Genomic DNA, 10,727 nt, shown 5'->3' on the forward strand with positions numbered 1-10,727 from the left:
TTCTTCAAAAACAACAAGTTAACCACCTCGGTAGCTTGCTAGCCAACATAGCCGAAAGATTCAAGCTCGTTAGATGCTTTCGGTGTATATTAGCGGCTGTGTTTTAGACACACTTCTTTTGTATCAACTTGTTAACCTATTTAATTTAATATTACGTTGTTTTTTGTTAGTCAGATATAGTAGCTGGCTGGTTAAGTTAGCACTAGCTTAGTTGCTAATGATAGCTAGCTAGCTAACATCCACGAAAATGAGGTCACTAAGCTTCTCCCCTCCTGCTAAAGAAGAGGAGGTCTGCTGGACGGAGAAAGAAGCTCTGGGGCTGAACATTGTAGTGAAAGGGGAGAAGGAGAGGAGGATGTCACAGTAAAAAAAGAAGTTGGGGATGAGGCTGTTCCAGTGAAAGAAGAGGAGGAAGACATGTTCAGAGTGAAAGAGGAGGAAGAGGATGTTACTGTGAAAGAAGAGGAGGAAGAAAAAGGATACAGTTTTTGGAGTTCAGAAGGAAGGGGAAATTTCTGTCACATTGAAAGATGAAGAGGTGGAGGTAGGAGATCTGATTTACACCAGTAAGTACCGCCTTAAATTGTTTTTTCACTTTGGATATTCGGAGTTGGCTCATCAATACCTCTTCACCGGAGGGCCCTAGGATGATTACTGATATGTCTACAATCAGACGACATAGAGGGCAAGCTACCCCTTGTTTTCTCCGTTCCGTTTCCAAAAAGTGACTTGACATATATATTTGAGAAGGGTCTATCTGCTGACAGCAGACTGGGGGCCACGGCATGTAGTGATTTTAATGTAGTGATGATTTACTACACACCGTTCCCCCCAATAGAGCCATGTGAGAGTTGGGTTGGCTACACCAAAGATGATGGATATGCTGACAAGAAGTCTCTGCCCTAACAAGGGGAGTCGTTGTCCACAAAGCAGCACTGTGGGTTGTCTAGCTCCCGCCTATCCTTTCTTTGGATTGGTGGATACATCTTATTATTGTTATCTATTGTTTATATTCTATGAGGGTTGTTGTCGTCAACTGCCTGTATTCAATGGAGAGAGATGCTAAGCTACTAGCATGAATATGCATAGCGATCTGGAGACAACTCCTATAGTGTTTTTATCAAAGTTGTTGGTATGTCACGTGTCCACATAACAACTTAATCATTATGAAACTTCTGTTAGATCAAGTAAACCTCACGTAGCAAATAAGTCATTCATTTTGTTGTTGACCAAATTCGACACTTTCCACATTGGGTTGATCATTGTTTCCACTTGGATACAACCTACTGTAACCTACTGGCATGACCTACAGAGATACAACCTACTGTAACCTACTGGCATGACCTACAGAGATACAACCTACTGTAACCTACTGGCATGACCTGCAGAGATACAACCTACTGTAACCTACTGGCATGACCTACAGAGATACAACCTACTGTAACCTACTGGCATGACCTAGAGAGATACAACCTACTGTAACCTACTGGCATGACCTAGAGAGATACAACCTACTGTAACCTACTGGCATGACCTACAGAGATACAACCACTTGGATACAACCTACTGTAACCTACTGGCATGACCTACAGAGATACAACCACTTGGATACAACCTACTGTAACTTACTGGCATGACCTACAGCGATACAACCTACTGTAATTGCATGAGAAAATAATGGTACCAGTCAAAAGTTAAGACACATACTCATTCAAGGATTTTTCTTTACTTTTACTATTTTCTACAATGTAGAATAATAGCGAAGACATCAAAACTCTGAAATAACACATATGGAATCATGTAGTAACCAAAAAAGTGTTAAACAAATCAAAATATATTTTATATTTGAGATTCTTCAAAGTAGCCACCCTTTGCCTTGATGACAGCTTTGCACACTCTTTGTATTCTCTCAACCAGCTTCACCTGGAATACTTTTTCAACAGTCTTGAAGGAGTTACCACATATGCTGAGCACTTGTTGGCTGCTTTTCTTTCACTCTGCGGTCCAACTCATCCCACACCATCTCAATTGGGTTGAGGTTAGGTGATTGTGGAGGCCAGGTCATCTGAAAATATAAAATCTAAAATTTGATCTCATCAGACCAAAAGACAGATTTCCAATGGTCTAATGTCCATTGCTCGTGTTTCTTGGCCCAAGCAAGTCTCTTCTTCTAATTGGTGTTCTTTAGTAATGGTTTCTTTGCAGCAATATCAACCATGAAGGCCTGATGGTCCTCTGAACTGTTGATGTTGAGATGTGTCTGTTACTTGAACTCTGAAGCAAGCTTAGTGAGCTCATGGTTGGAAATGTTAGCTAGCTAGGCTAGTGCTAACTTAACCAGCCGGCTAGCTGACTAATAACAGAAACACCGTAAATATGAAATTAAATCGGATAACTAACTCGACAACAGAAGTGTTTAAAACACAGTGGCTAATACACATGAAAGCGTCTAAAGAGCTTTATTGGTTCGGCTATTTTGGCTAGCAAGCTACGGAGGTGGCTGACTAACTGTTGCTGCTGTTGAAAAAAGCGTCCCATCCACTAGATTAAACATCACACTAGCAGCATTGCCTTAAAGCCCCACGTCGCCATCTGCTGACTGGAGTGGGTAACGCAGTTGAGTAAAATGTATATTATAATTATCAGACAAAAAGTTAAAGGGTGGGAAGCATGAGTTTTTACTCACCAGTGTAACAATACAGTGTGGTTAAAGACTTAGTAACCTAGTTGTATTCACGATCTGGTTACCTATAAGTACAAACAGTTGTTTTTCGTTATTACACATGTTTTCATTTATTTTGGGATATCTTCTAAACTACCCACAATGCAGTATTTCTCAGCGTCATATGGAGGATCTACTCTGTGCTATTGAGTTTCTATGCTAGCTCGGTAGCTAGCTTAAGCTTGCAAACGTTAGCCACACCTCATGCTTTTCATGCACTGTGTGGTTGTGTTATCTAGAGGGAACCCATTAGCACGGTAGGCTCTGGTGCCTTCTTACCGTGGCTTCAAAACAAAAGAGAAAATCACACCTGCTTGCTCCTTTAAAAAAAAAAATTTTAGGTAGGTACTTTACATTTGATACCGACAGCTACGAGTCACGCGTTAAAATCGCTAAGCAATATACTTCAAAGCAGTGTGCCGATGCCTGTATCAATTTATCAGCAGCACGTGATCAATGATGTTCGAAGCTTCATTTCATCGAACAACCGCCTGCAGCTCACACTGCAGGCGACTGCAGACTAATTGATCTACAAATCACCTTGCATCATAAATAACTACTCATTGTTATTTATAAATCAGTCAGCCAGTCACCATTTACCCAAAATATAGCATGGACTTGATGCTCACGAATGCTTCAGGGAGATGTTCCCCATCACTACTTTTCAGCATTCTCTGTGAAGTACACTACGGGAGTTTTGTTCGTTTTTCCACCTTGGCTTACTGCTAGCTGACTGACATCTGGAATCTATCTATTTTGGATGTTGGGGATTTTCCATGACATCATTCTGTGTGTCTCTGCTCTTTTGATCTGCATGTTTTAGTTGGGTTTTGTTAGTTGGGTTCTAACTGGTCTCCAGTAGTTGGGCTCCAGCTCGCTGACCATAGCTAGTTGGCTAAATAGCTAATGTTAGCGGGCTGGCTAAGAGAACTGCATATAGCTAACATTCTTTGATATTTGGTTCGATGGCATTATGTATTTCCAAAACTGTGGTTTACTTTAATCACTCAAGTCATGAGTGGAAACGGTTGGTTTAATTTCAAGTTCTACATTTGAAGTTATTTCTGTTGTAGTTTACATCATAGGGAATAGGCTGGTCCTCCATATTACTTCACACCTGACTTTGGCATTCTTCTGAATTCTGATTGGTTTTATATAATAACTCAAAAAATAGAACAGTGAGGGGTGACTGCATTGGGACTTAAAAAATATTTTTCATTTGATAATTTATAAACAATACAAAAAATACAAATGACAGCATCATACAAATATTAACTACATCACACCTGCCCAGACCCACTAGAACACACCTCCATCTCCATTAACTACATCACACCTGTCCAGACCCACTAGAACACACCTCCATCTCCATTAACTACATCACACCTGTCCAGACCCACTAGAACACACCTCCATCTCCATTAACTACATCACACCTGTCCAGACCCACTAGAACACACCTCCATCTCCATTAACTACATCACACCTGTCCAGACCCACTAGAACACACCTCCATCTCCATTAACTACATCACACCTGTCCAGACCCACTAGAACACACCTCCATCAACTACATCACACCTGCCCAGACCCACTAGAACACACCTCCATCTCCATTAACTACATCACACCTGCCCAGACCCACTAGAACACACCCCCATTAACTACATCACACCTGTCCAGACCCACTAGAACACACCTCCATCTCCATTAACTACATCACACCTGTCCAGACCCACTAGAACACACCTCCATCTCCATTAACTACATCACACCTGTCCAGACCCACTAGAACACACCTCCATCTCCATTAACTACATCACACCTGCCCAGACCCACTAGAACACACCTCCATCTCCATTAACTCCATCACACCTGTCCAGACCCACTAGAACACACCTCCATCTCCATTAACTACATCACACCTGCCCAGACCCACTAGAACACACCTCCATCTCCATTAACTACATCACACCTGCCCAGACCCACTAGAACACACCTCCATCTCCATTAACTACATCACACCTGTCCAGACCCACTAGAACACACCTCCATCTCCATTAACTACATCACACCTGTCCAGACCCACTAGAACACACCTCCATCTCCATTAACTACATCACATTTGAGAGTAGTTACATGTCTCCAGCCCCATCCATCATCTTATTACCAAAACAGTGGTGGAATGACATCTTTGTTATTGTTTCAACTGCAGATTGGTTGTTTGATTGTGTGGTTTTTTAAAGGGGCAACCTAGGATTTAAACAGAAACAAAATGGCAGCCCAGAGACCTGAGCTGTGTTGGAATAATCATACTAACCGTACTATTTGTGAAGTACATTGAGTTTGTAGTATGCTTATTGGTTGTAGTATGATATAGTTGGTTTTGCCAAAGGTTCCCTGGTATGCAAGCATTTCTAAACTTTATTCCCTGTTTGGGGTATTGTGATGTCATTATGGGGTATTGTTATGTCATTATGGGGTATTGTCTGAAGATTGATAATAAATAAAAAGATGTCATCCATTTTGGAATAAGGCTGTAACATAACAAAATGTGGGAAAAGGGAAGGGGTCCAAATGCACTGTATGTTCTAGGGCTGTCCCAGATAAAAAAAAATAGTATTTTCTTTCTACCAATTGATTGGTTGAAATTTTATGACGTGTATTTTTTCATATAGACACACCCCACATGTTTAATAAAATCAACTGTATGTACGGAACTTGAACTGATGCTTCAAGCGTTTGATTAACTAATTAACACACACAAATGACTTGAGGAAGCCAGAGATCAATATAACCAGAAGAAAATAACCAATTACCGACCTGCTGCTGATCTTCGTAAATTTGGACGTTATGCTCCTGAAGTTTCCGGTAAATCCGCAAACTTTTTCCTTTTCCATTTGGAGTGCCAATTTATCTTACCATTTCTACCGATCTGCCAGTTATGAACGAGTTACAACACCTGTTTGGCCCCGCCACTTCCTGGGTCGGTGAAGAGCGGAATTAAATTGAAGGAATAAATCAGAGTCTCACGCTCATAACCTGTGGAAGGCGGGGCTTCCAGCGAGGCGTGGATTTAATAGTATGTTGTACCTAGTTTCCCTCCTTCAGGGAACAGTAGTTATAGTCATAACGTTATGATGAACTTTAACTTAAATACTGGATCTTGCTGTCGGACAGTTGTTTTTGTATTCAGATCTCTGAAATGCTCTCTAACTACGTAACATTTAGTGTCTTCTTATGTTATGCTGGGAAAACAGTTTTCATGGGCACATAAATCCTAAATCATTTCAGAGTTTGCTAAATCCAATGGTTGTAACAGATTCACCTTAAGTTGATTCACAACACCCAAATGGATACTGTCATTAACGCAGTTCTTCAATAATTACACATAATACTTAATACAGTAGCTGTTTACTTAGTCACATGTTCAACTATCATCAGCTGATCCAGGAAATCATTTTCTGAATGCCAGTCAAATGTGCTTCTTCATTCATTACACCGGTAAAGACAGTTATGCCGTGATCCACGTTGGATCCAATATCCCAAACAAATTGATGTTTATAATGTGATATTGTCTGCTTGATTTACAGTAGGGTCTCGTTAGTCTGTTTGCGCACAGAGATACTTAGCTCATAATGTGTGGAGAACTGTTCCTTGATGGATAGGCTATTGCACAACACACAGAGCTATTTTCCTTTATTCAGGACATTTAGCCTACTGGGACTATTCACAACATTATCTGGTGATGAGGTTATGAAATGTCATGACAAATACATTTTAGTTTCCAAGTTTCACCTGAAATATTAAATGATTTATAATCCTAGGTCTATGTTATTGTTAGGTGAAGTTATGGGTCCTACAGTAGGTCTATGTTATTGTTAGGTGAAGTTATGGGTCAATTTGTTAAACACTTAGTGGACAAACCCTCATTGTCAGGCTGATGGAAAACGAGCCAAATAGCATTTTACTGGTTGAAGACGTTTTTAAATATAAAGTAGTAGATTTTCAACAATAACATAAACATTATATAAATCAGGACATTCAAATGAGTCTTACAATTATAATCCAAAGTAGTGTGAAATGCACTCATAATCAACCTGGAAATGGAGGCTATATTTGCTGTCAGCCGATGAGAACTCCCCTGAGTTTTCCCCCACGGTGGTGAATTAGTGAATAGACACAGAGCTTAATGTGAGTTTCCTTGAGTAGCACTCCTGATCTTGCACTGATAGTGTGTTGTAATATTCAGAATACATTGTGGAAAAACTAAAATATTTGCTCACCGTTTTTGCTTCAGGCAGATATACAACATCCATAACTAGTGGTTTCCTCATTAGCAGGGAGGTGTTTCTGCAACCAAATTGCGTGTGCATCGCCATTGTCGCAATTTTAGAAAACACAGAAAGGGGCCTATTTTGGAGACCAAAAATTCATCTGGCACACTGCTTAGGATTTCAAAATGTTTTACTTTTTTCTAGCCTAAAATCATTGATGTTACTACTAATGTGAAAACAAGACTAAATATGACTATTGTTGCTCACTTGACTGTCTTAAGACAATTGTGAAGTAATTTTAACATTCATTACAGACGTCAATTGTTGTATAACATTATGGCTACGCTGTTGGCATCACCTTTTACAATAGATTTCTGCTGTTGTGGGCCTTTAACCATCTGTCTGACTTGTTGTTCACACAGGAGAGAGACGTGACTATCTTGGATCCTCTGGGGAGCCTCAACAACATGATGATGCTAACGAGGCAGAGAAGAGTCTCTCCAGATCATATCACCTCAAGAAACCCACAGAGAAGAAATCTCACCTCTGCTCTGACTGTGGGAAACATTGCAAATCTTCATCAGAACTTAAAATACACCAGCGAGTACACACAGGAGAGAAATCTCACCACTGTTTTGAGTGTGGGAAGAGTTACTTAAGATCAGAATCACTAAAAGTACACATGAGAATTCACACTGGAGAGAAACCTTATAGCTGTGATCAATGTGGGAAGAGTTTTACTCAGTCAAGCTGCCTGAAAACTCACCAGAGAATACACACTGGAGAGAAACCTTATAGCTGTGATCAATGTGGGAAGAGTTTTACTCACTCAAGCTGCCTGATAGTACATCTGAGAACACACACAGGAGAGAAACCGTACCACTGCTCTGGCTGCGGAAAGAGATTTGTTAGTTCAACAGATTTAAAATCACACCAAAAAATACACACAGTTAAGAAATCTTAAAACTGTACTCAATGTGGGAAGAGTTTTAATCACTCAAGCTGGCTGATAGTACATCTGAGAGCACACAGGAGAGAAACCTTATAGCTGTGATCAATGTGGGAAGAGTTTTGTTACATCTAGCCATCTGACTCTACACCAGAGAACACACACAGGGGAGAAATCTTATAGCTGTAATCAATGTGGGAAGAGTTTTACTCAGTCATTCAGCCTGATATACCACCAAAGAACACACACAGGAGAGCCTTCCCTGTAGCTCAGTTGGTAGAGCATGGTGTTTGCAACGCCAGGGTTGTGGGTTCGATTCCCACGGGGGGCCAGCACAGAAAAAAAATAAAATAAAAAAATAAAAATGTATGAAATTGTATGAAATGTATGCATTCACTACTGTAAGTCGCTCTGGATAAGAGCATCTGCTAAATGACTAAAATGTAAATGTAAATGTAAAATGAGAGAAACCTTATAGCTATGATCAATGTTTGAAGAGTTTTACTACATCCAGCCAGCTGACTTCACGCCAGAGAACACACACAGGAGAGAAATCGTGTAGCTGTGATCAATGTGGGAAGAGTTTTAGTCACCCAAGCACCCTAATATCACACCGGAGAACTCACACAGGAGAGAAACCTCATAGCTGTAATCAATATCAAAAAATATACTCTGATAAAAGATCTCTGATCAAACATCAGAAAATACATACATGAAGGAGTTGTTTCATGATATCAATGAAATTATGTCACAATGTAGAATGTTTTAACATTGTAGTAGGAGTATTTTAATGGTGTCACAATGTAGAAGCCTAATCGTTTTCCCCCTGTTCTATGAGCCTCATCAGTGGAAAAATCTTTGTACTTTGCTCCGTTCATCTTTCCCTCAATCCTGACTAGTCTGCCAGTCCCTGCCACTGAAAAACATCCCCACAGCATGATGCTGCCACCACCATGCTTCACCGTAGGGATGGTGCCTGGTTTCATCCAGGTCTGAGAGTCCTTTAGGTGCTTTTTGGCAACTCCAAGCGTTCTGTCATGAGCCTTTTACTGAGGAGTGGCTTCCGTCTGGCCACTCTACCATAAAGGCCTGATTGTTGGAGTGCTGCAGAGATGGTTGTCCTTCTGGAAGGTTCTCCCATCTACACAGAAGAACTCTGGAGCTTTGTCAGAGTGACCATCAGGTTCTTGGTCACCTCCCTGACCAAGGCCCTTCTCCCAAATGTATGTAGTTCTGTCCTTGAGCTGTTCTTGTCTATTGATCTGTATTATGTCATGTTTTGTGTGGGCCCCAGGAAGAGTAGCTGCTGCTTTTGCAACAGCTAATGGGGATCCTAATAAAATACCAAAATTGCTCAGTTTGGCCGGGTGGCCAGCTCTAGGAAGAGTCTTGGTAGTTCCAAACTTTTTAAATTTTAGAATGATGGAGGCCACTGTGTTCTTGGGGACCTTCAATGCTGCAGACATTTTTTGGTACCTTTCTCCAGATCTGTGCCTCAACACAATCCTGTCTCAGCTCTATGGACAATTCCTTTGACCTCATGGCTTGGTTTTCACTCTGAGAAAGGTGTGTGCCTTTCCAAATCATGTCCAATCAATTGAATTTACCACAGGTGGACTCCAATCAATTTGAAGAAACATCTCAAGGATGATTAATGGAAACAGGATGCACCTGAAAGCAATTTCGAATCTCATAGCAATGGGTCTGAACACTTAAGTAAATACATTTGCAAATGGTTTGTCATTATGGGGTATTGTGTGTAGATTGATGAGGGGAAACAATTCAACATTTTTAGAATAAGGCTGTAATGTAACAAAATGTTGAAAAAGTGAAGGGGTCTGAATACTTTATGAATGCACTGCATTCCGCTGGCAGTTTTCTACCACTGGCAGTTTTGTACACAATCACATGATACGTGGTATAGAAAAGTCCAATCTTAGGAGAGTACATGGGAGGCGCTATACTGTGTGTCTGCAGGTGTCTATCTGGTCAAAACCACTGATACAGGTGCCCCTCCACCCTCTGGTGGGATGGATCATGTCTACAGAGAAACCTAGATTCAAATACTTAGATTTGTGTGTATTGGGTATATGTTGTGAAATTGTTAGATATTATTTGTTAGATATTACTGCACTGTCGGAGCTAGAAACACAAGCATTTTGCTACACCCGCAATAACATTTGCTAAACACGTGTATGTGACCAATAAAATGTGATTTGATTTTGATTTGAAATAAACGTCCTATTTATCAAAGGTGCTTTTGGCTGGAGTCAAAATTACTCCAAAGGATTTGAATTTGTTAAAAGTCCATATTGATACAGAAACACTAAACCATGATTTAGATGTATTAAGATCAAGTTGATTGTCAAAGTCATGAAAAATTTAATAAACCACATTTTGGCTATGATAAAAGATATGCCTCTGGGGTCAAAATGATCCATGTCAGAAGTATGGTTCAATGCAAATATGTAGTGGGTCTAAAGTTTGTTTTAAATTATCACTCATTAAACACGAATCAATCAACACATGCTTCTCTTTGAACGACTTAATATAATAATCAACTTTTATGGAATAAATGAAAAATAAACATTTGGTTCCTCAACTGCGTTACCCACTCCAGTCAGCAGATGGCGATGTCTTTTTATTTTTAATTGATTTTATATATATTTTTTAAATTCAAAATACAGATCAACAATTTACATTGTTACATCATACAAAACAGAATGCAGCTATTAACGAGAAAATACTAAAACATACAAACACAAACAATATCAATGAAG

The 10,727-nt window shown here is 40.0% G+C and overlaps 1 long non-coding RNA gene across 1 annotated transcript; it reads left to right on the top strand.

Moving 5' to 3' along the window:
- Positions 1-10,204, top strand: LOC123735088 (uncharacterized). The gene is made up of 2 exons (XR_014392055.1): positions 1-566; positions 7,421-10,204. It is a non-coding gene; the product is annotated as an uncharacterized LOC123735088 (long non-coding RNA).
- The last annotated feature ends 523 nt before the right edge of the window (positions 10,205-10,727 follow it).

Source organism: Salmo salar, chromosome 04 (assembly GCF_965601325.2).
Source record: "Salmo salar chromosome 04, fSalSal1, whole genome shotgun sequence".
In the NCBI taxonomy this organism is placed as follows: Eukaryota; Metazoa; Chordata; class Actinopteri; order Salmoniformes; family Salmonidae; genus Salmo; species Salmo salar.